The 26,023-nt window shown below is 30.6% G+C and overlaps 3 long non-coding RNA genes across 3 annotated transcripts; 2 read left to right on the forward strand and 1 right to left on the reverse strand.

Moving 5' to 3' along the window:
• Nucleotides 1-4,916: 4,916 nt before the first annotated feature.
• Nucleotides 4,917-5,840, reverse strand: LOC135267424 (uncharacterized). The gene is made up of 4 exons (XR_010335851.1): nt 5,826-5,840; nt 5,700-5,758; nt 5,148-5,646; nt 4,917-5,095 (listed from the first exon to the last, which is right to left on the reverse strand). It is a non-coding gene; the product is annotated as an uncharacterized LOC135267424 (long non-coding RNA).
• A 7,366-nt stretch (nt 5,841-13,206) lies between these two features.
• On the forward strand, nt 13,207-13,960 carry LOC135267422 (uncharacterized). The gene is made up of 2 exons (XR_010335849.1): nt 13,207-13,443; nt 13,500-13,960. It is a non-coding gene; the product is annotated as an uncharacterized LOC135267422 (long non-coding RNA).
• A 9,812-nt stretch (nt 13,961-23,772) lies between these two features.
• Nucleotides 23,773-24,696, forward strand: LOC135267423 (uncharacterized). The gene is made up of 4 exons (XR_010335850.1): nt 23,773-23,787; nt 23,855-23,913; nt 23,967-24,465; nt 24,518-24,696. It is a non-coding gene; the product is annotated as an uncharacterized LOC135267423 (long non-coding RNA).
• Nucleotides 24,697-26,023: the final 1,327 nt, after the last annotated feature.

The following is a 26,023-nucleotide window of genomic DNA, read 5'->3' on the forward strand; positions in this document are numbered from 1 at the left end:
CTCTGAAGACTTCAGTGACTTTTATGTCACTTCCTTTTTCTTCTAATAAAGTATTGGACCCAATAAATTAAGTGTATTTTAAATCACAAGACATTTTCTGTTAAAGCACTTTTTTTTTAAATATTAATTATTTTCAATCATATATCTCGCTTATGGTTAGTCCTACATGAAAAATGCAAATAACTATTTTGTAGGAAATTTTATCAGCTTGAATTTTAGTAAAAAGATAAAAATTGATAGGAGTAACTGTTTTCGAGATATAAGCAAGAAACCAAAACACTGTTACCTTAATTAAGCGTTTGCATATAAGCAAATTTAGTACTATTAGTATTATTATTATTAATGTTATTGTTATTAATATGACAACTAAAGACAACTCTGAAACCTTTAGTGACTTTTATGTCTTTTCCTTTTTTCTCTACTAAAGTGTTAGACATTACTCCTATCAATTTTTATCTTTCTGTCAAAATTAAAGCTGATAAAATTTCCTACAAAATAGTTATTTGCATTTTTCTTGTAGGACCAACCATAAGCGAGTTATAGAGTTGGATATAAATAATATTTAACAAAAATTTGCTTTAAAATAAAATGTTTGAAAAACTGAAATTAAACTAATTTAATTGTGTCTAACACTTTAGTAGAGGAAAAAGAAGAAGACATAAAAGTCACTAAAGGTTTCAAAGTTGTCTTTAATCGTCATATTAATAACAATAACATTAATAATAATAATACTAATAGTACTAAATCTGCTTATATGCAAGCGCTTTATTAAGGTAACAGTTTTTTGGTTTCTTGCTTATATCTCGAAAACAGTTACTCCTATGAATTTTTGTCTTTCTTTCAAAATTAAAGCTGATAAAATATTCTACAAAATAGTTATTTGCGTTTTTCTTGTAGGACCAACCATAAGCGAGTTATAGAGTTGGATATAAATAATATTTAACAAAAATTTGCTTTAAAATAAAATGTTTGAAAAACTGAAATTAAACTAATTTAACTGTGTCTAACACTTTAGTAGAGGAAAAAGAAGAAGACATAAAAGTCACTAAAGGTTTCAAAGTTGTCTTTAATCGTCATATTAATAACAATAACATTAATAATAATAATACTAATAGTACTAAATTTGCTTATATGCAAACGCTTAATTAAGGTAACAGTGTTTTGGTTTCTTGCTTATATCTCGAAAACAGTTACTCCTATCAATTTTTATCTTTTTACTAAAATTCAAGCTGATAAAATTTCCTACAAAATAGTTATTTGCATTTTTCATGTAGGACTAACCATAAGCGAGATATATGATTGAAAATAATTAATATTTAAAAATAAAGTGCTTTAACAGAAAATGTCTTGTGATTTAAAATACACTTAATTTATTGGGTCCAATACTTTATTAGAAGAAAAAGGAAGTGACATAAAAGTCACTGAAGTCTTCAGAGTCGTTTTTAAATGCTGCAGTTTCGTCTTCGTCTCAAACATTGAAAACTGAATTACATTTTTGTTCAGTAACAGTCACAGTTTTCTTATTGGTTTTTTGCTTATATCTCGAAAACAGTTACTCCTATCAATTTTTATCTTTCTGTCAAAATTAAAGCTGATAAAATTTCCTACAAAATAGTTATTTGCATTTTTCTTGTAGGACCAACCATAAGCGAGTTATAGAGTTGGATATAAATAATATTTAACAAAAACTTGCTTAAAAATAAAATGTTTGAAATACTGAAATTAAACTAAATTAATTGTGTCTAACACTTTAGTAGAGAAAAAAGAAAAGGACATAAAAGTCACCAAAGTCTTCAGAATCGTTTTTAGTCGTCATATTAATAACAATAACATTAATAATAATAATACTAATAGTACTAAATCTGCTTATATGCAAGCGCTTTATTAAGGTAACAGTTTTTTGGTTTCTTGCTTATATCTCGAAAACAGTTACTCCTATGAATTTTTGTCTTTCTTTCAAAATTAAAGCTGATAAAATATTCTACAGAATAGTTATTTGCATTTTTCTTGTAGGACCAACCATAAGCGAGTTATAGAGTTGGATATAAATAATATTTAACAAAAATTTGCTTTAAAATAAAATGTTTGAAAAACTGAAATTAAACTAATTTAACTGTGTCTAACACTTTAGTAGAGGAAAAAGAAGAAGACATAAAAGTCACTAAAGGTTTCAAAGTTGTCTTTAATTGTCATATTAATAACAATAACATTAATAATAATAATACTAATAGTACTAAATTTGCTTATATGCAAACGCTTAATTAAGGTAACAGTGTTTTGGTTTCTTGCTTATATCTCGAAAACAGTTACTCCTATCAATTTTTATCTTTTTACTAAAATTCAAGCTGATAAAATTTCCTACAAAATAGTTATTTGCATTTTTCATGTAGGACTAACCATAAGCGAGATATATGATTGAAAATAATTAATATTTAAAAAAAAAAGTGCTTTAACAGAAAATGTCTTGTGATTTAAAATACACTTAATTTATTGGGTCCAATACTTTATTAGAAGAAAAAGGAAGTGACATAAAAGTCACTGAAGTCTTCGGAGTCGTTTTTAAATGCTGCAGTTTCGTCTTCGTCTCAAACATTGAAAACCGAATTACATTTTTGTTCAGTAACAGTCACAGTTTTTTTATTGGTTTTTTGCTTATATCTCGAAAACAGTTACTCCTATCAATTTTTATCTTTCTTTCAAAATTAAAGCTGATAAAATTTCCTACAAAATAGTTTTTTGCATTTTTCTTGTAGGACCAACCATAAGCGAGTTATAGAGTTGGATATAAATAATATTTAACAAAAATTTGCTTTAAAATAAAATGTTTGAAAAACTGAAATTAAACTAATTTAATTGTGTCTAACACTTTAGTAGAGGAAAAAGAAGAAGACATAAAAGTCACTAAAGGTTTTAAAGTTGTCTTTAATCGTCATATTAATAACAATAACATTAATAATAATAATACTAATAGTACTAAATTTGCTTATATGCAAACGCTTAATTAAGGTAACAGTGTTTTGGTTTCTTGCTCATATCTCGAAAACAGTTACTCCTATCAATTTTTATCTTTTTACTAAAATTCAAGCTGATAAAATTTCCTACAAAATAGTTATTTGCATTTTTTATGTAGGACTAACCATAAGCGAGATATAAGATTGAAAATAATTAATATTTAAAAAAGAAGTGCTTTAACAGAAAATGTCTTGTGATTTAAAATACACTTAATTTATTAGGTCCAATACTTTATTAGAAAAAAAAGGGGGTGACATATAAGTCACTGAAATCTTCAGAGTCGATTTTAAATGCTGCATTTTCGTCTTCGTCTCAAACATTGAAAACTGAATTACATTTTTGTTCTGAAACGGTAACAGTTTTTACTTTGGTTTTTTGCTTATATCTCAAAAACAGTTACTCCTATCAATTTTTATCTTTCTTTCAAAATTAAAGCTGATAACATTTCCTACAAAATAGTTATTTGCATTTTTCTTGTAGGACCAACCATAAGCGAGTTATAAAGTTGGATATAAATAATATTTAACAAAAACTTGCTTAAAAATAAAATGTTTGAAATACTGAAATTAAACTAAATTAATTGTGTCTAACACTTTAGTAGAGAAAAAAGAAAAAGACATAATAGTCACCAAAGTCTTCAGAATCGTTTTTAGTCGTCATATTAATAACAATAACATTAATAATAATAATACTAACAGTACTAAATCTGCTTATATGCAAGCGCTTTATTAAGGTAACAGATTTTTGGTTTCTTGCTTATATCTCGAAAACAGTTACTCCTATGAATTTTTGTCTTTCTGTCAAAATTAAATCTGATAAAATATTCTACAAAATAGTTATTTGCATTTTTCTTGTAGGACCAATCATAAGCGAGTTATAGAGTTGGATATAAATAATATATAACAAAAATTTGCTTTAAAATAAAATGTTTGAAAAACTGAAATTAAACTAATTTAACTGTGTCTAACACTTTAGTAGAGGAAAAAGGAAAAGACATAAAAATCACTAAAGGTTTCAGAGTTGTCTTTAGTTGTCATATTAATAACAATAACATTAATAATAATACTAATAGTACTAAATTTGCTTATATGCAAACGCTTAATTAAGGTAAGAGAGTAGATAGAGATAGCCGGTTCAAAAACCACCTCCACCTCCCTCTACTGCGCATGTGTGAAAATTGTGTCAGTCAGCCGCAGACGCAAGCGCGTAATCGCAGCTCGCTGGCCTGCGACCAGCTGGTCAGCCGGCCTGCGGCCGACTGACGCCATTTGTGATGATGCAAATATATTTATGTAGTATAATAATAATAATAATAATAATAATCGTCGCCATCTTGGAAGTTTGAAAGTCGGCGGCGGTCATTTTTGTTTAATGGTAAATTGGCGCCAAATTTAAATTATTTCAAAATTAATATTTGAAATTAGTCGGCCATGTTTGTTTGTTAAAAAAAATGGCGCCAAAATTTTAATTTATTTAAAAATTAATATTGGGTGTAATGTTGGTAGCGCCGATGTCGTCACAAATTCCGCCTAAATTCTCACGTTAGATGGCGCCACGGTCTGCAAACTTTTCGCTAGATGGCGCTGCCGTCAGCGCAGCCGTCAATCAAAGATGGCGCTGGCCTCCATTTTTTTTTTTTAAACACACCCCCCGCCCGTTTGCGAATATGCAACCAAGAAAACAAGTAGTAGTAGTAGTAGTAGCTTTTTGGGGTTGTGAAATTTTTGGTTTTTGGGGTTGTGAAATTTTGAATATATGATTTTTGAAATGTGCAATTGTGAATACATGAAGTATATATACAATACATGCTGTATTGAGTTAAGCAAAATATCAGAAAATCATCGCGCTTGTCACTAATAACTAATAAAGGAAAGTCATTATTTTATCGATAAGGAAAAAAAACCTAGTATATGTAGTTTTTTATTTTTGTAATGTTGTTTGCCTAACTTGTCTGTTGCGCACCAAGTTTATTTTGTTATTTGTTTAAAATATAATGCAAAAAAAGTTGTTGTTGTTGTTGTTCCTTCCATGGGGAGTCGAACCTCAGGTAGGTAGAGTGGATAGTGCTGTCTATTTTGGAAACCTGAAAAAAATCATAAATTAGTTTTTTAAATAGAGGTGAACATCACACTTACCAAAAAATTTTACATTAATCTTCGTGAACAATACGTTCGAAATTAAAAATGTGGGCATCATGTTCCTGATTTCCATTAGCTTGCTTACGTCCCATATAAATCAAATAAGATCCGAGTCCTTCCATTAGTGTCGTAATTATGGTATCATTCATAACTGCTGTTAGTCGTTTAGGTAAAAAAACTTTACCGACGTTGTCCAGATATGCTACCATCATAACCCCATGTTGTGTGTTTGCCTTGGTTAAATTGATGATTTTATATTTCTTGTTCACTTCCAAATCGTTGGCACTGACATATGTATCAGTATATTCACAGGCAGCAATTTTATTCAGATTTAATAGTTGATCAGCCATTACAGAATCCTTTGAAATTTAAATGCAAAAATACACAGCGGAGCACATACAACTTCTCACAAAGATAGTTTTAATAAAACTGGTGAAATGTGTAAAAAACGGAACTTTTATAATCAATTTTTGCGGTTAACAGATAACACGCTTTCCTAAAAAATAAAAATGAAATAAAATATGATTTAATACTAATTTTGTGGTTTACCTTATCGTAGGAATTTTGTGACGCACTTTTTGTTTGATAAAAATTTGATAAAAATTTTCCTAAAAAATTAAACACATTTTTAGCAATCAAATGTGGTAAACAAATTTAAAAAATTAAAGAATTTACCAAAAAAAGATTATTTATGTTGGTTTTAGAGAAGAATTCAGTAGTCTGAATCGGAAGAATTTGTGGATGAAGAACTTGTGCCGAAGTCAATATTTTCGATAAACTTACGATGCGTCTTTTTGGCACAACTTTTGTAGGTCTGAAGCTGAAATTAGATGTTTAAATTAGATGTTTAGAAAGAACGTTTTATTAAGTTGTAATATAAACTTACTGTAAACAAACACTGATGAATACACCAACTACACCAACTATCTTCTTCACGAGTATAATCTGTTAAATTTTCAACCAGGACTGCATTGTGTGTAATAATCTTTTTAAAAGATAATTTTTTCAATTGAATTAAGATGGGTTCTCGCGGACAATTAATGTTAAATATAGATAAAGTTTTAGGTCCCGCTTGTATGACACTCTTAGTAAACTCATCATATTCAAAGTAATTATTTTCATTAAAAAAGTACAGCTTTCCGTTTAAATATCTAAATGTCCTTGTTATTTTATTAGGAACACCTTCAAATAATTCGTTTGTTAAACCAGGAACATTATATCCAGAGATGCAACTAGATAATGTAATATATGTATTATCTCTGAGAAAAAGATAAATACCACCTGAGTAAGTTGTTATCGCTGCCGAAATTGGACTTGATATTTTAAATTCTTCGCTTATAGATTTCGGATAATTAGTTTTAAATCTAAAAGTAGATAATGAAAAAAATATAAACTTCAGCTTTTACAATAATTACTATATCATCTGTTGAGGGTTTATGATAAATTGTTGTAAATTCTTCAAAATCTTTTGGTAAAAAATGTTAACCGCCCAGTAATTAATTAAGGTTTTGGATATGAATTTTTACCTATTTCAATTAAACAAATCCACTTTTTTTATAAAAGATGTATAAATGTGTTTTAACTATTAGAAATGTATATATTGTTTGTAAACTATTGGATATAAATTTTTTGGGGAAAATGATTGTAACGATAAATTAATAATCAAATACAACTGGATATTTATAAAATTTTTGATTCATAAATTTACAAGAAAAAAACGTTAGACAGGAAATAAGATAACAAAAATAATCAGAATGAATATTATTTTTTATTATACATAAAACAAACTACATACTTAAACTAAAAAAGTCATACACCTAAATAAATTTTTAATTGCAGTTTTTAAGCCAAACCTAACGCTATGAACATCATAAAAAACGCTATGAACATCATAAAACGATCCAACATGTATGAGGTTTAATGTACCCATACCCAAATGTCAATTATACCCCGCTCCTCATCGGTGTCTATCGCGGCGGTCAAGCGCCCCACGGTAAAAATATCAAAATAACCTCCAAGGGATGGGGGCGGTTCCAGTCGCAGATAGATGTTAATAAGGGAAACCCACTCGAAGGTGCCCGCGGGAATTTGGGTGAGGAGGTGGTCCACCTCCTCTTCGGTTAACCCAGCGTGGTTAACAACCAAATCTGGGTTATAGTCCCCATAGTAACCTGCGGGATGTTCTGTAACAAAAGAAAGAGAAATTTAATAAATAGATTACATTAATTTATTAAGACTGATGATGAAGTGTTGTAATTAAATTTCAAACAATTGATTCGGAAAAAATTTAAAATAAAATAATGTAAAAATTATTTCTACTTACTAGACATGATGGTTGTGTTGACTGTTGATATTTCAATAAAAATTATTTCACACACTAAAAGTTGATCCCTTTATACTTTTTGTAATCTTAACTAGAGTGGAGAGGGCAGGTTAATGAAGTAGGAGAAGGAAACGAGATTAAAACTTTAAACGTTTATTTCGGTAAATTCTGAATTACATAATTATAAATAAACCGTACATTATTAAGACTACAGATACATATTTTAGTTTTTAAGTAATGATGCATACATAACGGAAGTTGTGGTTGCAATTTTGGACAAGAGTTTGCTTCCTCCAAATTGATGATCCTAGGGTAAAAGTCCTTTGAATCGAAAAATTGTCTTAAAAAATCCTCTTTAACGCTTCCTTTTACGTAAATAATATCGATAACATCATCGATAATATTTTCTTCTAGTATGTTATAAATATTTTCATAGTCGATATTTCCACTGTTGTAACGTAATAGATGATGATTTAATTCTAAATATTTCACTTGTTTTTTTACATCTGCACTTAGTTGACGAAACGGCACCGGTGATTTAAACAAATAGTGACCAGTTCGATGTCCATCAAATATTGTTAATTCTTTAACGATGAATTCAGGTATATAAAATCCTTGAACATCAATCACTACTACCTTCATGTTGAACACTTAAATCTAGACTGAAAAATTTGTTCACGATGAGCAGAATTTAAGATCTCCTTTAAAATATTTTTCATTTGATTAATTCTAAACTTAAACCTTTCTCTGTCTGCAGCGCATTGTATCCAATAGTTTCCTTTTCTAGCATCTTGATAAGCATATGACCAAACTATTAGATTATGTACTTCCGGAGCACTATCACTTATAGTAACACTTTTTTTCATCCTTATATCAGTTGTCTAATTATTCCTGTTAACGGATAGTACTGCATTATTCTATCATGAATGATAATACAATAAGCTCTTGTATCGGCTGGGAAATTATTATCGCTTTCAAATTCTAAGCTGATATCAATGGTGGAACTTCGAATTGCTTCGTTTTGCTTGGAACAGTCTAATACAAATATCGGTCTTTTTGTATAATCTGTATAGCTTAATATAGGTTCAGCACGATCTTTTCCATTAAATTCCTTATAAAAATCAACGTAAGCTTGATATGCTTCTAAATATTTATTTTTAGCAAATTGTAGTTTCCATGTTTCATATGGATAAACATTTGAATTCAACCATAAACGTACGCTTCTTACATCACAATGATCAAATAGAGTAACATCAGACTTTGGATTATTTTTTCGGTTTGTTTGAAAGCAAACGATAATAAATCTTGGTCTTTCTAATTGAGTAGATGTTTTAACTCTCCAGATGTCGTTATTAGTTTGTCGAACTGATGGAAGTTCATGAATTTCCCATTTTCTGAACGGTAACGATATAACACGATCTTTGTTGATCCCTTCTAATATAGTTAATTTAATTTCATCATTTGGGTAAACATGTTTTGCTTTTAATTCAATATTGTTAATCTTAAGTGTCGCTTTTCTCGTTCCGGTAGAAATGAAACAATTAGCATCGTTACGACTTCGTATTAATCGAAGTTTTTGATGACCGCTAACTATCCGATGATAATCAAATGGTAAATTTAACAGATAAGATAAAGGGATTCTAAATGAAAACGTATTATCAGTTTCATTAAATGTCTTCAGTTGTTGACTTTCTTGATCATTCCATCCAGCGAGAGTTAATGCTCTTACTTCATCTTTGCCATAACATAGAAAAGTTTTGATTGTAGATACTGTTCCGACTTCACGTACACTATCTAACTCAACATTATTCAATTCATAGCTTACATTCTCAAATAAATATGCTGCTGCATTATTAGTCAAGGTTACATTTCCACCGCCAGTTTCCGGTACCGGATCTGGTATGAACTCACCGTCCACTTGTATAAATGATTCAAAGAGAGAAATCCAAATATCTCTCTGATTAATTATAATTTCGATTTCATCATTGTTATCGAAAGATCTTACTTGCGGACTATATGTATGTTCTTCCTCTTTACTTATGCTGTCGTCTATTTCCGGTGAACTGTAAACCTGAAGTTTGCTGGCGGACATTATATCCTAACGATTTAAGAATCTGCACGCTCTGATGTGATAATGTCGACTGATGACAAGATACTGACTGATAATTTGATGGATTGTATGATTTTTTATATTGATTTTGAAACACTAAACCCATGTTTATGCTTCTTTTTTCAGAGCAAGACGAATATTGATTGTTTGACCGTTAAAATCTATAGGACAATGGTCTTGATCAACAATATCAATAGTTAGGTTAGGTATATTGGATCTATTAATGATAGGTAAATAAATAGGATTTAATGGTTCCACAAAAATCTGTTCGGCTGGACTAACACTTAAAGCAGTTTCATAAAGAGTATGAGATTCTTTGTTTTTGTAGAAAGAACCTCTTACAATATTACACTCGATACGTATTGTATTAACCTTAATTATGTTAACAGGTAAATCACTTTCATGTAATTGTCTTGCTTTAAGTTTCCTTTTAGAAAAACCTAACAATTTACCAATACTATCTTCGTGAGCGAAATTAATGTCGTAAATACTAAATATCTCACACTTTAATGTGTTTTCGTTAGCCTTCAATGAAAATGTATTCTGTTTTTGAGCATCAGTTGCAGATCGTCCACTAAGAATAATTTGTATATATTTTTCTATAGCAGCTATTTCATAAGCACCTTTCGGAAATGTTATCACTTTTTCTTCAGTAGTGTTCGGAGCAAAATAATAAAATTTATTTGTACCCTCTTCTATATTTGGTATATTATTGTTAGTATAAAAACCGATTAAAGCTATAGAATAATTCGAATTTTCTTCAAGGTCAATGGGTGGCTCATAGTGTTCAGACAGCGTACTTTCAACACCTGTTAGGGAGAATGTCTTATACATGACTGAATAAAATACATGATTATCTCATCTTTTATTATGTAAAAACATCAAACATAAATGTCCGCAATTATATGATAAAAATTGATAACGATCATGATTAAAGTAAATATTACAATTTCCTAAGTATCGTACTAATTCTAGAGGTGGCTTTAGATTTCCATAACTATCAAAATAATCAACCTGTTTATTTGTTTTTCTATAACAAACCCAATGAGTTCCGGATCCTTTTTTAGAGTCCAAATTAATGATAGCACATTCTGTCTTATCAGGTTTCATATGAATTAATTCATCTCTCATAAAAACGCCTTTAAATTTGGGTAGTTTTAATAATTTAGCATATCTTCTTAAATCATTATCAGTTAGTGCCCTATTAGGCAGTTTTATTGGTAGTTTTTTGGAAATTTACGTAAATACAATCCATAACCTCGTGGTTGCTTTCGAAGATATAAACCACTTCCCGCCTTCCCGATAGCGATATCTTCCAGTACTTTATTATGACGTTTATTCTCATCTAATTTCTGTTTCGCTGCTTTAGCATCATTTACAGCTTTAGTTATAGCAGCAGCACCTCCGCCCATAGCCCCTAAGGCACTAAGTCCTCCAAAAATTAATGGTAACAATGGTAAAAATCCTCCTGTTTTTATAGGTATAATACGAGGAATTTTTATACGCTTACGACCTCCAGATTTTCTAACTGCTATACGAGCAGCTGATAATGCAGATTTTATATTATCATATCCCTTATTTTCTAAATTTGATAAAAGAGCTTTATGAAAAGGTTGTTGTTTTTTCTGTGTCCTCTTTCTAGATTTCTTTGTCTTCCTTTTCGATTTTTTCCTTTGGATTCCCATACCTAATTTCCTTTTGACTTTCATTGCGTTAGTTACAAACCAGGCACTTGCTTTTTCACCAAATGAAGCGTCTTTAGACTTAACACGTGACCATGCACTATCTTCTAAAATTCGATCCGCTTGATGTCTATCTTTTAAATCGTTGGAATTAGCGTAAGCTATATCGTGCGTTTTACAAAAGCTGTCAAGCTTGTTTATTCCAGGATCACCTCGTTCTAACCGTTTCTTAAGTTTTGTACCAGGTCCGCAATATTGATATCCTGGTAAATGTAATTCAAAAGGTAATTTATTGATTGCAGTATTTAATAGTCCTTCCCCTTTGAAAGACAACATTTAACTGAACTTTTTTCCCTATATAAACCTTCTTATAAATGTTTTTAATTTAGTATGAAAATGAAAGTGTTAAAGCAAAAATTACAATTACCTATCATAAATCATGATTATAATAATGTTGATAATAAACATAAAATGTCTCATCGACATGGTACACTTTTACCCGAATCAATACGTTGTATAATTTGTGGACCTTCTGGTGGAGGAAAAACTAACATATTATTGTCTTTATTGTTTGATCCCAACGGATTGAAATTTGAAAACATATATATTTATTGTAAATCATTATATCAACCGAAGTATAAACTGCTTAGTGATGTGCTACAAAAAATTAAAGGAATGGAATATAACCAGTATGAACATAATGAAGACGTGCTAGATCCAAAAGATGCAAAAAATAACTCTATTTTTATATTTGATGATGTCATAATGTGTAATCAAGCTAAGATAAGGGATTACTTTTGCATGGGCCGGCATAAAAATATTGATAGTTTCTATCTCTGTCAAACATATACAAAAATACCGAAACATTTAATTCGAGATAATGCAAATTTATTGGTAATATTAAAACAAGATCTGTTAAATTTAAAACATGTATATGAAGATCATGTTGGTGCTGATATGAAATTCGAACAATTCTGTGAAATATGTCAGGAATGTTGGAAAAACCAATATGGTTTTTTGGTTATATGTAAAGATAATGAATTAAATAAGGGTCGATATAGAAAAGGGTTTGATCATTTTATTCAAGTGTAGAGTGATATCTATTTGAGAACGTTTCCAGACCGGTTAATATCAGTTTCACAGCGGTTAGTATCGGTGCGATATCGGTTAATACCGGTTCCAAAGCGGTTAGTATCGGTTAGATACCGGTTAGAGACCGGTTAATATCGGTCTCAGACCGGTTAGTATCGGTGTGATATTGGTTAATACCGGTTCCAGAGCGGTTATTATCGGATAGAGACCGGTTAATATCGGTTTCAGACCGGTTAATGTCTGTTAAAAAGCAGTTCCTGATCGGTTTGAGATCGGTTAATATCAGTTTGAGACCCGTTATAATAGCAGTCGAATAAGAAGTTATATAAACAATAATTCTGATTTGTTCGGTTAGTTTATAACATTAAGCGGTAATGATGGGTACCAAACCAGATCAAAACCTTAAAAGACATATATTAAAAGCAGCTGATTCAATTCGAAAGAAGTATAAAGCCATAAAGTTAAACAGCAGTGAAGCGGATGAGTCAATTAAAAAGCTTTTTCAGCCTGTTATAAATCCTTTAGAAGAAATTTCAATAAAATTGGAGAAGCAATCTCCACCACCACAGCAACAACAACAAAAACAACACAAAAGACCAAAACATCATATTCAAAAGCAAAGGAAACAATTTCTTAAACTACCAAAAAAAGAAAAGATTAAACAAGAACTTGAACTACCAGTTGAAGAAACATATGAACCTAGTACATCACTGCGACAACCAGAAGAAATATATGAGTCATTACCAGAAATAAAAGAAGAAGATGAAGAAACCAAATCTGACACTATGGATGATTTAATTAATAGCAGACATATTTTAGGACCGTGCCAGTTGATGGATATATTTCATAAATTACCGGAAACATATCAACAAGATCATGATATAAAGCTGAATCTACCATGTTTACAACATTATTATAACAGTTTTGACGAAGATCAGTTTGATGGTCCTCCTTCATCAATAAATAATTGTGTTTCGTGTATTTTAGATGATACAGGAAGCCAACAACAACAACAACAACAACAACAACAACAACAACCCACTGCGTTTCAAGTGTAATGCCTCTTTTGAACTCATCACTCATCTTGTTTGTTACTCTTATACAAAATGTGTTGTACGTGCAAAAACCGTTAGATGTTGTAGATATGTACATCGTCTTCACTAGTGAAAGTCCTAACAACACAAGATGGTCTCCTCTCTGGAAAAGTTTATTTTTCAACGATGTTGATTACCAATGGAAGAAGATGAATCTGGGTTATTTGAGCAATACTGCAATAGAAATATTTAAATATGAAAATGTTTCTATAGCAAACTCTGTAATATATTTTAAATTAAGACTAGTTTTTACCAATAGTAATTATATTGATACTGACTGGAAGAGACTTATACTTAATGATCATGATGTAGTTTCAATAAAAAATTGTTTTAATCATGTTCCTACCTTTTTAGCAATGTTTGGAATTGTTTGTACATGTTGGATCGTTTTTATGATGTTCATAGCGTTAGGTTTGGCTTAAAAACTGCAATTAAAAATTTATTTAGGTGTATGACTTTGTTAGTTTAAGTATGTAGTTTGTTTTATGTCTAATAAAAAATAATATTCATTCTGATTATTTTTAAATATATCCATCAACTGGCACGGTCCTAATTTCAGTAGTTCCAGTTTCATTAGTAATCGAATATCGCTTATGGTTTTTTCAAAATGCAGCACTTTTTTTATAACAGGTTCTACACTCGTTGCCATCTTAAATGGAACTAAATTAGACGTTAAATAATTATATCGTATATATATTTCTTATTTATTAGGTAATATCTTTCATTTCAATCCAACTATTCTGATTATCTGGTAAACCTAACCATTTCACAAATAATTTAGTTCCTTTACGTCGAATCACTTTCTCAACTAAATAGACGTCAGGATATTGAGTTTTTGATAATTCCCAAATATAAAAAGCTCCTTTGATTGGTTGACCTTCTTTATCTTCTAGCAGAAATGTTACAGGATTGGTTAGATTAATCTTACTGATTTTAAAAATTTCCGTTGACCAATTGGGTGTATATCCTTTTTCAAATAACATCTTTTCTTTGCTAATTCTTACGAAATCTCCGACTTTAAATTTTTTTCTGTTTTTATCAACAATCTTTAGATGATCATATGCTGTTATGTCTCCTTGATTCGAAGCGTTTATCTCTGTGGGTTTCCTTCCTGTTGTTCGATGTATTGTAGTATTATAATTTTTGGTTATCTCTTGCAATTTATTTATCCATTTATGTGTCGCAAATAACGTAAAATATCGATAAATTTTGGATTTTAAAGTACGTATAACTCGTTCAGCAATTGCTGCTTTTTTAACGCTGTACGTACTATAGTGATTAATATTATAACGTCTCATCAAATCCTGAAAAGTGGTATTATAAAATTCCTTTCCTTGATCTGACTGTAAATTCTTTGGTATTCGTTCTTTTTCATTCTTCAGTATTGATTCCATAGCTCTGCTAACCTCATTAGCTGATTTCGATTTCAGTGGTCTGGTCCATAAAAATTTAGAAAAACAGTCGATTACGACTAAAATATATTTAAATCCATTATTATGATAAGATAAATTTTGCATTTCTGCTAAATCTACTTGCCATAAATCATCCAATCCTTTAATTATAGTACGTCTTCGTTTAAAATTCCTGCGTGCAGGTTTAAATATCTCGTTTACCAATTTTTGCTTTACATCACTAACTTGCTTTAGTCGAACCATTGCTTATTTACGGTACACTTCTCTACAATTTCCATGACGATCTGACATTTGACCTGGAGGACACTTGTTTTTATTATGAGGCATGGGTTCTATCTTTCACTATTTTCATATGAATCTGTTACTTTCCTTTTCTTTGATATAGGTACATTTTCAAGTTGATCTGTATCACCTGCTTTAGAACGTTTGGAAATGGTTTCTGGTTTTATCTTAATACTATCGATTCCTTCAAAGCGTTCTTCAAGTTTTTTTATTCGTCTGGTTATCTCATTTGAATTATTCATAAATTTTTTCCACTTGTTATCGATTTCATAATTTATACTTAAATGTTTGTTATGCAATTCTGATTCAATCGTGTGAGGAATTGTAGCAATTATATTATCAATTTTTTCATCAAGTATTTTGTACTTAACATTCATGGTTAAGTTTAACTGATTAAATTTATCCATCCATATAGCATCTGCTTTATGAACATTATTATTTAAATCCGTTAAAGCAGCTATTACTCCTTCCATCTTTTGGTATATTTGTTTACTTACTAAATCAATATATACCTTATTCGCACAATCTTTGTCTTCTGTTGGATCATTAATGTTACAGATTCTATGATGTTTTAAATCAAGGTCACCATCAGCAGTGAAAACAAAAGGTGATGGTGTAGATTTAAAAAATGCACTTGATGCTGATAACACTTTACGTCCGAATAGATCAATGGGCATTTCAACACTGAGGATTAACCAGAAAAAAACTTAAGCCTAATATATTACACCACATTCCTTTAATTCTTCTTCTATTGATAAAATTTCATTCAGATGGGAATTGTTACCCGCTTTTGTCGCTGCATGTAATAATGCTAGACGTGACACTAATTCATTTATGTCATCCCAGTAAACATATTCTACACGTTTATTAGTGAATAATCCTTCACCAATAAACGGAGATTTAGGAAATGAAGTAAACATTGGTTGCACAATTTGAGTATATTTTACACCTCTATGACCTTTTAGTTGTTTTGTGGGATCATTATTTTTTCTATGTGTATTAGAAATTTCAAGTATTTTTTTGTATGCTGACCGATCCTCTTTTGTAATTTGAGTGTATTTATCTTCAGGGTTTTTAAAAAATATTAGTCTGTATAAACCAGGAGTACCAGGAAATGATTCATTATCTAAAATTAAATCACCATTTTGACTGATTATTAATTCATGTTTACCCATAAATAGTTTATTCTCTTTTGAATTATATCTAGGACCAAATGTCTGATCACTGGTTTTCTCTAAAACTGCTTCTATTGCATTTCTCGCAACTGGAGGATATTGTTCTAAAAATTCATCTAAAATATGTCTGCTATTAATTAAATCATCCATAGTGTCAGATTTGGTTTCTTCATCTTCTTCTTTTATTTCTGGTAATGACTCATATATTTCTTCTGGTTGTCGCAGTGATGTACTAGGTTCATATGTTTCTTCAACTGGTAGTTCAAGTTCTTGTTTAATCTTTTCTTTTTTTGGTAGTTTAAGAAATTGTTTCCTTTGCTTTTGAATATGATGTTTTGGTCTTTTGTGTTGTTTTTGTTGTTGTTGCTGTGGTGGTGGAGATTGCTTCTCCAATTTTATTGAAATTTCTTCTAAAGGATTTATAACAGGCTGAAAAAGCTTTTTAATTGACTCATCCGCTTCACTGCTGTTTAACTTTATGGCTTTATACTTCTTTCGAATTGAATCAGCTGCTTTTAATATATGTCTTTTAAGGTTTTGATCTGGTTTGGTACCCATCATTACCGCTTAATGTTATAAACTAACCGAACAAATCAGAATTATTGTTTATATAACTTCTTATTCGACTGCTATTATAACGGGTCTCAAACTGATATTAACCGATCTCAAACCGATCAGGAACTGCTTTTTAACAGACATTAACCGGTCTGAAACCGATATTAACCGGTCTCTATCCGATAATAACCGCTCTGGAACCGGTATTAACCAATATCACACCGATACTAACCGGTCTGAGACCGATATTAACCGGTCTCTAACCGGTATCTAACCGATACTAACCGCTTTGGAACCGGTATTAACCGATATCGCACCGATACTAACCGCTGTGAAACTGATATTAACCGGTCTGGAAACGTTCTCAAATAGATATCACTCTACACTTGAATAAAATGATCAAACCCTTTTCTATATCGACCCTTATTTAATTCATTATCTTTACATATAACCAAAAAACCATATTGGTTTTTCCAACATTCCTGACATATTTCACAGAATTGTTCGAATTTCATATCAGCACCAACATGATCTTCATATACATGTTTTAAATTTAACAGATCTTGTTTTAATATTACCAATAAATTTGCATTATCTCGAATTAAATGTTTCGGTATTTTTGTATATGTTTGACAGAGATAGAAACTATCAATATTTTTATGCCGGCCCATGCAAAAGTAATCCCTTATCTTAGCTTGATTACACATTATGACATCATCAAATATAAAAATAGAGTTATTTTTTGCATCTTTTGGATCTAGCACGTCTTCATTATGTTCATACTGGTTATATTCCATTCCTTTAATTTTTTGTAGCACATCACTAAGCAGTTTATACTTCGGTTGATATAATGATTTACAATAAATATATATGTTTTCAAATTTCAATCCGTTGGGATCAAACAATAAAGACAATAATATGTTAGTTTTTCCTCCACCAGAAGGTCCACAAATTATACAACGTATTGATTCGGGTAAAAGTGTACCATGTCGATGAGACATTTTATGTTTATTATCAACATTATTATAATCATGATTTATGATAGGTAATTGTAATTTTTGCTTTAACACTTTCATTTTCATACTAAATTAAAAACATTTATAAGAAGGTTTATATAGGGAAAAAAGTTCAGTTAAATGTTGTCTTTCAAAGGGGAAGGACTATTAAATACTGCAATCAATAAATTACCTTTTGAATTACATTTACCAGGATATCAATATTGCGGACCTGGTACAAAACTTAAGAAACGGTTAGAACGAGGTGATCCTGGAATAAACAAGCTTGACAGCTTTTGTAAAACGCACGATATAGCTTACGCTAATTCCAACGATTTAAAAGATAGACATCAAGCGGATCGAATTTTAGAAGATAGTGCATGGTCACGTGTTAAGTCTAAAGACGCTTCATTTGGTGAAAAAGCAAGTGCCTGGTTTGTAACTAACGCAATGAAAGTCAAAAGGAAATTAGGTATGGGAATCCAAAGGAAAAAATCGAAAAGGAAGACAAAGAAATCTAGAAAGAGGACACAGAAAAAACAACAACCTTTTCATAAAGCTCTTTTATCAAATTTAGAAAATAAGGGATATGATAATATAAAATCTGCATTATCAGCTGCTCGTATAGCAGTTAGAAAATCTGGAGGTCGTAAGCGTATAAAAATTCCTCGTATTATACCTATAAAAACAGGAGGATTTTTACCATTGTTACCATTAATTTTTGGAGGACTTAGTGCCTTAGGGGCTATGGGCGGAGGTGCTGCTGCTATAACTAAAGCTGTAAATGATGCTAAAGCAGCGAAACAGAAATTAGATGAGAATAAACGTCATAATAAAGTACTGGAAGATATCGCTATCGGGAAGGCGGGAAGTGGTTTATATCTTCGAAAGCAACCACGAGGTTATGGATTGTATTTACGTAAATTTCCAAAAAACTACCAATAAAACTGCCTAATAGGGCACTAACTGATAATGATTTAAGAAGATATGCTAAATTATTAAAACTACCCAAATTTAAAGGCGTTTTTATGAGAGATGAATTAATTCATATGAAACCTGATAAGACAGAATGTGCTATCATTAATTTGGACTCTAAAAAAGGATCCGGAACTCATTGGGTTTGTTATAGAAAAACAAATAAACAGGTTGATTATTTTGATAGTTATGGAAATCTAAAGCCACCTCTAGAATTAGTACGATACTTAGGAAATTGTAATATTTACTTTAATCATGATCGTTATCAATTTTTATCATATAATTGCGGACATTTATGTTTGATGTTTTTACATAATAAAAGATGAGATAATCATGTATTTTATTCAGTCATGTATAAGACATTCTCCCTAACAGGTGTTGAAAGTACGCTGTCTGAACACTATGAGCCACCCATTGACCTTGAAGAAAATTCGAATTATGCTATAGCTTTAATCGGTTTTTATACTAACAATAATATACCAAATATAGAAGAGGGTACAAATAAATTTTATTATTTTGCTCCGAACACTACTGAAGAAAAAGTGATAACATTTCCGAAAGGTGCTTATGAAATAGCTGCTATAGAAAAATATATACAAATTATTCTTAGTGGACGATCTGCAACTGATGCTCAAAAACAGAATACATTTTCATTGAAGGCTAACGAAAACACATTAAAGTGTGAGATATTTAGTATTTACGACATTAATTTCGCTCACGAAGATAGTATTGGTAAATTGTTAGGTTTTTCTAAAAGGAAACTTAAAGCAAGACAATTACATGAAAGTGATTTACCTGTTAACATAATTAAGGTTAATACAATACGTATCGAGTGTAATATTGTAAGAGGTTCTTTCTACAAAAACAAAGAATCTCATACTCTTTATGAAACTGCTTTAAGTGTTAGTCCAGCCGAACAGATTTTTGTGGAACCATTAAATCCTATTTATTTACCTATCATTAATAGATCCAATATACCTAACCTAACTATTGATATTGTTGATCAAGACCATTGTCCTATAGATTTTAACGGTCAAACAATCAATATTCGTCTTGCTCTGAAAAAAGAAGCATAAACATGGGTTTAGTGTTTCAAAATCAATATAAAAAATCATACAATCCATCAAATTATCAGTCAGTATCTTGTCATCAGTCGACATTATCACATCAGAGCGTGCAGATTCTTAAATCGTTAGGATATAATGTCCGCCAGCAAACTTCAGGTTTACAGTTCACCGGAAATAGACGACAGCATAAGTAAAGAGGAAGAACATACATATAGTCCGCAAGTAAGATCTTTCGATAACAATGATGAAATCGAAATTATAATTAATCAGAGAGATATTTGGATTTCTCTCTTTGAATCATTTATACAAGTGGACGGTGAGTTCATACCAGATCCGGTACCGGAAACTGGCGGTGGAAATGTAACCTTGACTAATAATGCAGCAGCATATTTATTTGAGAATGTAAGCTATGAATTGAATAATGTTGAGTTAGATAGTGTACGTGAAGTCGGAACAGTATCTACAATCAAAACTTTTCTATGTTATGGCAAAGATGAAGTAAGAGCATTAACTCTCGCTGGATGGAATGATCAAGAAAGTCAACAACTGAAGACATTTAATGAAACTGATAATACGTTTTCATTTAGAATCCCTTTATCTTATCTGTTAAATTTACCATTTGATTATCATCGGATAGTTAGCGGTCATCAAAAACTTCGATTAATACGAAGTCGTAACGATGCTAATTGTTTCATTTCTACCGGAACGAGAAAAGCGACACTTAAGATTAACAATATTGAATTAAAAGCAAAACATGTTTACCCAAATGATGAAATTAAATTAACTATATTAGAAGGGATCAACAAAGATCGTGTTATATCGTTACCGTTCAGAAAATGGGAAATTCATGAACTTCCATCAGTTCGACAAACTAATAACGACATCTGGAGAGTTAAAACATCTACTCAATTAGAAAGACCAAGATTTATTATCGTTTGCTTTCAAACAAACCGAAAAAATAATCCAAAGTCTGATGTTACTCTATTTGATCATTGTGATGTAAGAAGCGTACGTTTATGGTTGAATTCAAATGTTTATCCATATGAAACATGGAAACTACAATTTGCTAAAAATAAATATTTAGAAGCATATCAAGCTTACGTTGATTTTTATAAGGAATTTAATGGAAAAGATCGTGCTGAACCTATATTAAGCTATACAGATTATACAAAAAGACCGATATTTGTATTAGACTGTTCCAAGCAAAACGAAGCAATTCGAAGTTCCACCATTGATATCAGCTTAGAATTTGAAAGCGATAATAATTTCCCAGCCGATACAAGAGCTTATTGTATTATCATTCATGATAGAATAATGCAGTACTATCCGTTAACAGGAATAATTAGACAACTGATATAAGGATGAAAAAAAGTGTTACTATAAGTGATAGTGCTCCGGAAGTACATAATCTAATAGTTTGGTCATATGCTTATCAAGATGCTAGAAAAGGAAACTATTGGATACAATGCGCTGCAGACAGAGAAAGGTTTAAGTTTAGAATTAATCAAATGAAAAATATTTTAAAGGAGATCTTAAATTCTGCTCATCGTGAACAAATTTTTCAGTCTAGATTTAAGTGTTCAACATGAAGGTAGTAGTGATTGATGTTCAAGGATTTTATATACCTGAATTCATCGTTAAAGAATTAACAATATTTGATGGACATCGAACTGGTCACTATTTGTTTAAATCACCGGTGCCGTTTCGTCAACTAAGTGCAGATGTAAAAAAACAAGTGAAATATTTAGAATTAAATCATCATCTATTACGTTACAACAGTGGAAATATCGACTATGAAAATATTTATAACATACTAGAAGAAAATATTATCGATGATGTTATCGATATTATTTACGTAAAAGGAAGCGTTAAAGAGGATTTTTTAAGACAATTTTTCGATTCAAAGGACTTTTACCCTAGGATCATCAATTTGGAGGAAGCAAACTCTTGTCCAAAATTGCAACCACAACTTCCGTTATGTATGCATCATTACTTAAAAACTAAAATATGTATCTGTAGTCTTAATAATGTACGGTTTATTTATAATTATGTAATTCAGAATTTACCGAAATAAACGTTTAAAGTTTTAATCTCGTTTCCTTCTCCTACTTCATTAACCTGCCCTCTCCACTCTAGTTAAGATTACAAAAAGTATAAAGGGATCAACTTTTAGTGTGTGAAATAATTTTTATTGAAATATCAACAGTCAACACAACCATCATGTCTAGTAAGTAGAAATAATTTTTACATTATTTTATTTTAAATTTTTTCCGAATCAATTGTTTGAAATTTAATTACAACACTTCATCATCAGTCTTAATAAATTAATGTAATCTATTTATTAAATTTCTCTTTCTTTTGTTACAGAACATCCCGCAGGTTACTATGGGGACTATAACCCAGATTTGGTTGTTAACCACGCTGGGTTAACCGAAGAGGAGGTGGACCACCTCCTCACCCAAATTCCCGCGGGCACCTTCGAGTGGGTTTCCCTTATTAACATCTATCTGCGACTGGAACCGCCCCCATCCCTTGGAGGTTATTTTGATATTTTTACCGTGGGGCGCTTGACCGCCGCGATAGACACCGATGAGGAGCGGGGTATAATTGACATTTGGGTATGGGTACATTAAACCTCATACATGTTGGATCGTTTTATGATGTTCATAGCGTTTTTTATGATGTTCATAGCGTTAGGTTTGGCTTAAAAACTGCAATTAAAAATTTATTTAGGTGTATGACTTTTTTAGTTTAAGTATGTAGTTTGTTTTATGTATAATAAAAAATAATATTCATTCTGATTATTTTTGTTATCTTATTTCCTGTCTAACGTTTTTTTCTTGTAAATTTATGAATCAAAAATTTTATAAATATCCAGTTGTATTTGATTATTAATTTATCGTTACAATCATTTTCCCCAAAAAATTTATATCCAATAGTTTACAAACAATATATACATTTCTAATAGTTAAAACACATTTATACATCTTTTATAAAAAAAGTGGATTTGTTTAATTGAAATAGGTAAAAATTCATATCCAAAACCTTAATTAATTACTGGGCGGTTAACATTTTTTACCAAAAGATTTTGAAGAATTTACAACAATTTATCATAAACCCTCAACAGATGATATAGTAATTATTGTAAAAGCTGAAGTTTATATTTTTTTCATTATCTACTTTTAGATTTAAAACTAATTATCCGAAATCTATAAGCGAAGAATTTAAAATATCAAGTCCAATTTCGGCAGCGATAACAACTTACTCAGGTGGTATTTATCTTTTTCTCAGAGATAATACATATATTACATTATCTAGTTGCATCTCTGGATATAATGTTCCTGGTTTAACAAACGAATTATTTGAAGGTGTTCCTAATAAAATAACAAGGACATTTAGATATTTAAACGGAAAGCTGTACTTTTTTAATGAAAATAATTACTTTGAATATGATGAGTTTACTAAGAGTGTCATACAAGCGGGACCTAAAACTTTATCTATATTTAACATTAATTGTCCGCGAGAACCCATCTTAATTCAATTGAAAAAATTATCTTTTAAAAAGATTATTACACACAATGCAGTCCTGGTTGAAAATTTAACAGATTATACTCGTGAAGAAGATAGTTGGTGTAGTTGGTGTATTCATCAGTGTTTGTTTACAGTAAGTTTATATTACAACTTAATAAAACGTTCTTTCTAAACATCTAATTTAAACATCTAATTTCAGCTTCAGACCTACAAAAGTTGTGCCAAAAAGACGCATCGTAAGTTTATCGAAAATATTGACTTCGGCACAAGTTCTTCATCCACAAATTCTTCCGATTCAGACTACTGAATTCTTCTCTAAAACCAACATAAATAATCTTTTTTTGGTAAATTCTTTAATTTTTTAAATTTGTTTACCACATTTGATTGCTAAAAATGTGTTTAATTTTTTAGGAAAATTTTTATCAAATTTTTATCAAACAAAAAGTGCGTCACAAAATTCCTACGATAAGGTAAACCACAAAATTAGTATTAAATCATATTTTATTTCATTTTTATTTTTTAGGAAAGCGTGTTATCTGTTAACCGCAAAAATTGATTATAAAAGTTCCGTTTTTTACACATTTCACCAGTTTTATTAAAACTATCTTTGTGAGAAGTTGTATGTGCTCCGCTGTGTATTTTTGCATTTAAATTTCAAAGGATTCTGTAATGGCTGATCAACTATTAAATCTGAATAAAATTGCTGCCTGTGAATATACTGATACATATGTCAGTGCCAACGATTTGGAAGTGAACAAGAAATATAAAATCATCAATTTAACCAAGGCAAACACACAACATGGGGTTATGATGGTAGCATATCTGGACAACGTCGGTAAAGTTTTTTTACCTAAACGACTAACAGCAGTTATGAATGATACCATAATTACGACACTAATGGAAGGACTCGGATCTTATTTGATTTATATGGGACGTAAGCAAGCTAATGGAAATCAGGAACATGATGCCCACATTTTTAATTTCGAACGTATTGTTCACGAAGATTAATGTAAAATTTTTTGGTAAGTGTGATGTTCACCTCTATTTAAAAAACTAATTTATGATTTTTTTCAGGTTTCCAAAATAGACAGCACTATCCACTCTACCTACCTGAGGTTCGACTCCCCATGGAAGGAACAACAACAACAACAACTTTTTTTGCATTATATTTTAAACAAATAACAAAATAAACTTGGTGCGCAACAGACAAGTTAGGCAAACAACATTACAAAAATAAAAAACTACATATACTAGGTTTTTTTTCCTTATCGATAAAATAATGACTTTCCTTTATTAGTTATTAGTGACAAGCGCGATGATTTTCTGATATTTTGCTTAACTCAATACAGCATGTATTGTATATATACTTCATGTATTCACAATTGCACATTTCAAAAATCATATATTCAAAATTTCACAACCCCAAAAACCAAAAATTTCACAACCCCAAAAAGCTACTACTACTACTACTACTTGTTTTCTTGGTTGCATATTCGCAAACGGGCGGGGGGTGTGTTTAAAAAAAAAAAATGGAGGCCAGCGCCATCTTTGATTGACGGCTGCGCTGACGGCAGCGCCATCTAGCGAAAAGTTTGCAGACCGTGGCGCCATCTAACGTGAGAATTTAGGCGGAATTTGTGACGACATCGGCGCTACCAACATTACACCCAATATTAATTTTTAAATAAATTAAAATTTTGGCGCCATTTTTTTTAACAAACAAACATGGCCGACTAATTTCAAATATTAATTTTGAAATAATTTAAATTTGGCGCCAATTTACCATTAAACAAAAATGACCGCCGCCGACTTTCAAACTTCCAAGATGGCGACGATTATTATTATTATTATTATTATTATACTACATAAATATATTTGCATCATCACAAATGGCGTCAGTCGGCCGCAGGCCGGCTGACCAGCTGGTCGCAGGCCAGCGAGCTGCGATTACGCGCTTGCGTCTGCGGCTGACTGACACAATTTTCACACATGCGCAGTAGAGGGAGGTGGAGGTGGTTTTTGAACCGGCTATCTCTATCTACTCTCTTACCTTAATTAAGCGTTTGCATATAAGCAAATTTAGTACTATTAGTATTATTATTAATGTTATTGTTATTAATATGACAACTAAAGACAACTCTGAAACCTTTAGTGATTTTTATGTCTTTTCCTTTTTCCTCTACTAAAGTGTTAGACACAGTTAAATTAGTTTAATTTCAGTTTTTCAAACATTTTATTTTAAAGCAAATTTTTGTTATATATTATTTATATCCAACTCTATAACTCGCTTATGATTGGTCCTACAAGAAAAATGCAAATAACTATTTTGTAGAATATTTTATCAGATTTAATTTTGACAGAAAGACAAAAATTCATAGGAGTAACTGTTTTCGAGATATAAGCAAGAAACCAAAAATCTGTTACCTTAATAAAGCGCTTGCATATAAGCAGATTTAGTACTGTTAGTATTATTATTATTAATGTTATTGTTATTAATATGACGACTAAAAACGATTCTGAAGACTTTGGTGACTATTATGTCTTTTTCTTTTTTCTCTACTAAAGTGTTAGACACAATTA

Source organism: Tribolium castaneum, unplaced genomic scaffold, assembly GCF_031307605.1.
Source record: "Tribolium castaneum strain GA2 unplaced genomic scaffold, icTriCast1.1 ptg000023l, whole genome shotgun sequence".
NCBI classification, from domain to species: domain Eukaryota; kingdom Metazoa; phylum Arthropoda; class Insecta; order Coleoptera; family Tenebrionidae; genus Tribolium; species Tribolium castaneum.